A 6,000-nucleotide genomic window follows, 5' to 3' on the forward strand; every position below is an offset into this window, starting at 1 on the left:
TGTGGCCACCATATCCCCACAAATTTCTTAATCTCATCCGCCCATCTAACTTTCTGCCGCCCCCTGCTATGCTTGCATTCTTTTGGAATCCACTCCATTACCCATAAGGACCAGCGGTTATGTTGTCTTCCCATTACAAGCCCCGCCCAGGCCCATTTCTTCCTCTTAATTTCAAGTAGCATGTCATTAACCCGCGTTTGTTCCCTCACCTACTCCGCCCCCTTTGGTCTCTTAATGTTAGACTTATCATTTTTCTTTCCATAGCTCACTTTGCTGTCCTTATCGTTTGGCACGTGTTTTTTTTTCTTTGTAATAAGGCATAAAGTATTATACATGAATTACCACATGGCATCCTCCTATGACCGCTAAATAATTTATAATCAAATTTCTTTCTCCTGCTGTATTTGTTTCAGTTTCGACAGCTGAATGATGGCTGTGACGTCAAAGCGAGGTTATTGGTGACGTGAGGCATGAAAAACTGCAATACAATTGTACTTCTGGCTCTTAAGGAATGCTGGCGTCAGCGAGCGAATTAAAATGATGAAGCAGCGATTATCAAAGTGCAGTTTTTCCACGCCTCACGTGACCTATAACCTCTCTTTGATGCCATAGCCATAGTCAAATTGTTCACCGAAACAGGATGGCAGAAAAAGTTGATTATAAATTATTTAGCGGTCTCACGCGAATACCAGATGGTGATTCATGCACAGTAGTGTCTTCCGCATCATTATAGAGAAGAAAACATGCCACCAAGATTAGGTGTCTATACTCTTTTAAGCTGAACTCTTTTAATTAGCTTCCACGTTTCTGTCCCAAAAGTGAGAAACATGCAGGCTAAAGAAAAGATTTCAGCTTAAGTACCAAAGTGGCTCTAATCACACGATGAAGCGGAAAAACTCTCGACACTTGAACAGAGAACAAATAGGAATTCCAACAAAATTTTAGATTCTTGTAAGGCTATCAAGCATTTCTGAATATTGTAAACTGCGCTTTCACACATACAGTACGCATGTATGCCAAGCTCACATTCAGTAGCCCTGTTTTCCGGCTGTAATTATCACGGTCTGAGCTCAGTTACAGATTTAAAACCAGCCAAAAGATGCAACACAGGAAAAGAGAAGAAAACAGGTTGGACTATCAATTGAATTTTTTGTGAAGGAAAAGAAGGCTCGCATGAAGATGCGCCACACATGACCCACACCAGCGAAAGGCAGGACAACAAATAACTGTCACTGATATACAAGCACGTCATCTGAAAGAGAAAATTCTTTCCGTTGAAGATTGACTAATGGCTTCGCTACTCATACAGCCGTTGCCTTGGAGATATGCATCAAATACCTTACAGATTTGTTTACCACTTCTATACACCACTGAAGTGTCACAGAAATCAGGCGTACACACTGATGGGTCATCTTATGATTTACACTCACGACATTGGCACTGTAGTGCCAGATTAGAAGCTGCCTTCCCCCTAACGAGTTAGTGCTCACTCAGGAACACATTAAAGTCACCTGCACATATCCCTGAAGTAGTTTCTTGCACAAGCTAGCGGAATGTGATAAACCACTTCCTGCCAGTCCTGAACCTAGTTTTATGGGATACCATACTGCTATCCCGGGTTTTAACAGCAGCACAAAGGCCATCAACACAATGATTGGCGCAAAAATTACATTTAAAAATTTTCCCGACACTCGATTTGAACTCATGAAGTCTACACAAAGGACTCCATGATAACCGTTCTGAGGTGAATGGCAGTTCAGCCTAGCCTCTGAAATCTGCGCCAAAAAAAAAACGGAGTCAGCGCATCGCAATTTACTTCCGAAATCAGCCGGTGCTGATGACAATTGTATGTTTTGCTTTCTCTGGCTTATAAAGCTCCACTTTCAGAAAAAGTGTTGTCTTTGTGGTTAGGATGCGGAACTTCATCATCACAGGTCAACTTCAGCTTGCCATCAGTGTCCCTTTAATGCCTCAAAGTTGAACAATAGCTCCATTCATAGAGGAGGGCTGCGCATAAATTTCGTCCACCAAAGATTCTTTAACATGCACTGACATTGCATAACACACGAGCAAATATGCATTTCGCCTTGTCGAAACGAAGCCACCACAATTCAATCCCGCGTCTTTGGGCTCAGTAGCCGAACACCAATGCAGTAGGCCACAGCAGCAGGTGAAAAACAAAAGAGAGCCCTTTATAGGCAACCTAACTTGCCAAAATCAACATAACGAGGGGTCACACAAGTAGCAGTGGACTAGGAAAATAAAAGCTACTTGTTTCGGAAGATGTCTTCAGTGCTTACCTCAAAAGCCTGCTTGCTTGCTGGGCATCCTAGCACCAAGTGAAAGGCTGGCACAGCTATACTGGAGAGCTTGGAAGAGACATTGCTGGTAAAGCTATGTGGAGCTTGCTGCAAGGTAAAAAGACACATTTAACAGCAGCACAGTGCAAAAAATGGACTAGAATCAAGAATGTAAGGCAAAATGCAAGGCACAAAAAGGAGCCGGTCGCAGAATGGAACACGACTGTTTAACCACATTTCGAAGTGGGCCAGGCAACAAGAAATTCATAACCACGGCAGTCATTCACAAGCTAGCCTCAGACGAGACATCACTTGCATATCGATATCCAGCATCGTTTCTACAATACATGCCACCATTCAAAAGAACAGACCACAGCAGAACGATATTTTCAGTAGAAGGCTGGTTTGCTTCAAATTCTGCATGCGTCCCTCAATTTGAAATCTGGCATGATTAGCACTGATTTCACATTCGCACAGGTATGATGAATTAATAGTGCCAATTGCAGAAAAACCACACTTTTTCCTTTAACATCAAATAAGGTATTGGAGAGGTACCTCAGCATATTTAAGTCAAAGTCAGATTTATTTGTGCCATTGGTTATAATCATTAAACAATCAAGTTTATTCTTCGTACATATTAAAGGCTCAATTACCCTTAAATTTCACTGCAACTTCGGGATTTAGGCCAAATGGAGCTAGGGCACCTGTGTGCATTTTGCAGTTGTTTGTACCATTTCAGCTCCGAGCCAAAGTATGAAAAAGCGAATGCCAAAATAGAGGTGAAAAACTTCAGAGCAATTTGTTTTTATCTCACCGTTCTGCTATTCAAGGCTCGACTACACTGGCTCGGCTATAAGTACGAACGCAGCTGGATCATACGGAGCTTCGTGCCTTAAATACACAATTTGTAAAAGTACAAGTGAAATACAAGTGAAAGAGGAGGAAGCTCAATCCTGACGCATACAGCTGAATCGCAGTCTACGTAGTTAAACTGCTCGAGCGCTGTTACTTCAATTACAGCTTAAAATGCGGCGAGAATGTAAAGCCCGGGCCGAAGATCTATTGGCGGGCACATATTCCATTCTCGGCGAGAGATGAATGGCAGTACGGCGGCAGTACGGCGCCGATATCGTGCACCCCGCGATCGGATCAGCTGTGCATATTTGCATGGCATACTGACCATGACTGTGTGACCACTGACACTACACGCGCATTCATGCCCGTGTGCCGCCAGCAAACAACCTTTCAGCGCTGCGTGCTGCCGCGATAGGCACTGCGTCTTCGCGTCTCTGTACTAGCTGTGTTGACGTGGCCAGTTGTCCGCAAAGGCTTTGAAATAATGAACAGGTTCGAAGAAAATTAACTTACCCCCAAGATGCGAGATGTCACCCGGGTAGTGGTCTCCCACCAGCTGCTCCGCCATGGAGGAAATGAGCGCCGCCGTCAGCATAGCGTTTCCAGTGAAGGCGCGCAAAGGACGACGCGCTATCCGTCGAGCCCGCTGACGCACGCTATAAGCACAGGTTTACTCAGCACCTTATCACGTTTTCGTACATCGCACCTGCGAATTTCACTGCTGTCGGCACATCACATATCGGAAGAGTGACAAAGGCTCATGCCAGCGATGGTTCACGCCCTCGGCACCACAAAGGAGGTCCACGACAAACGTAGCAACGCTGACCGCCATGCCGTCCCTCCCCAGACGCTGCGTTCGTTGGCTAGCGCTTCGGCCAGTTCCGGCTTCCTTCGGCCCGTTTAGAAAGGCATCGCCTCCAGGCATTCCTCCAGGTCGTCTCTTTCGGGCTCTATGCTTTTGGGCAGTGCGATAGCAAAGGACTAAAACCAAATGAAACTTTCGTTACAAAAATAATTAAGTTATTGTGCACATATTAGCATTAAAAACTTGAGAAATTTGTGATGCGTGGACGCATGAATATGCGTGTCGGTACATGCGTGCGTGCGTGCGTGCGTGCGTGCGTGAGTGGGCATGGTCTAGCGCGTCAAATCCAAAGCCTATCCGACATGCTGCATGGTTTCTGAGATCACCGCCGTGAGCTTCGCTTGTTTTCTCGTCCTGCTGCTGGGCGGTCTTGTGCGCCGCTGTTACTGTGCTGGAATCGCAAAAGAAGGATTACCGGTGTGTGCTGCCGGTGGGCGCGCTCTCATCCAAGAGTAGTAGCAGCTCCCAATTAAGCGATCCGTCGGGGCATATGTGTTATGGATGTCTGGTCGACAACGATAATGAGGTCAGCAGTGCGGTGCCGTCGTTTGATGAGTCGAACCTTTCGGCCTATTGCACTGCTAACTTCGTTGCAAAAATGCCTGGCTCATAAGCAGCGACAGTGGCCATTGTTTCTGTGGTGTGTTTCGATTACAAGACGGCGCCCTTATACAGTGTGGCTTCCTTGGAAACTTAGTCGGCGGTGTGCCTGCAACGCCTGTCGCTGTCAGCTCAAACTGACCGCCTGCGAGCGCAGCCTTCTTTTGCGATGTGAACGGTGACGGGACAATTACTGCCTGTGGCCGGAGCTTATAGCAAAAGCGAAGAGTGTTTTCTGTGAAGGTTTGACGAAGTGCGTGTGTCAGTCTGGACCCTTAGCAAGTCATACGAGATGCAACATGCAAAAGTGGTCCACCAGTCGCTTCAGCAGAAAGGAGTGCGGATGTTTTTTACGTTACTTCAATCGAGAACTGCCCATGCAAATATTTCAACTCGTCTCTTGCCTAAACAGCATAGTAAAGAAGCTAAAGCAACAAAACTGCTGTTTCCATGCTGTATATTGATTCCGCACTCGTGCTAGAGGTGGGAAATATGTAGCAGTTATTGGCGGAGTTACAGCCTGTGAAGCACGTGCAGCTTCATGTAATTGCAGGTTAGGATATGCGCCTTACTTGGTATTGACTTTGTGACCAGACATAGCCATCTGTCAACTAAAAGAAATTTTCTTGCTATAGGATTCTGCAGCATTATGTATGCTTCTGGACACTGAATACCGGGAGCGTCACCTCTTTTGAAAGCACTCAGATTTGTGTACTTATCAGTACGTTTCAGATGAGAAAATGTTATCAGCTTCTTTTCTTTATTTTATAATTAGCTACACAGCGTGTTGCAAAAAAAAATGTTTCAAGGAAAAGTATTTCAGTTTAGAGTAGAACAGTTCAACAAAGTTGTTTTGGGCATTCTGGTAACTTCAAGATGGTATCTGATGGTTGCATACAGACGCGCAAGTCAAACCTCAAAGGGCATCAAACTTAACAGTACCGCTGAGCTTATCCTTTCGTGCTTTTTATGTGTGTGTAGATCACCTAGGGAAGTTCAGTATTGGATGTTGGATTTCATAGTTCTGCTACAACTTTTATCTTCCTTTCTACACATGAAACATGACTGAACTTGATTACATTCCCCAAGCAAATACCTGACGCCTTACAAGCGTTCCTTACTGTGCACAGTTGTCCCAGTGCATTATATCCACTCATGTGCAGCACACTGTTGTGTTGCTCTTGGTCTCCGAATGTGACTCTCAGCAATATGATGGAATCATAGTCCATTCAGATGGTCTTTGTGGTAGTGCAAATTTCAAAACAGATTGAAGAATGAAGAGTGTGATACTTCGTCATGCATCATGCAATGCTGGTGCTAATGTGGTATATATACTTCGCACATTTGAGATTCATTGGATTTGTTCTGGAGCCATACTGG

This window comes from Amblyomma mixtum, chromosome 3, assembly GCF_055824585.1.
Source record: "Amblyomma mixtum isolate Tamu chromosome 3, ASM5582458v1, whole genome shotgun sequence".
In the NCBI taxonomy this organism is placed as follows: domain Eukaryota; kingdom Metazoa; phylum Arthropoda; class Arachnida; order Ixodida; family Ixodidae; genus Amblyomma; species Amblyomma mixtum.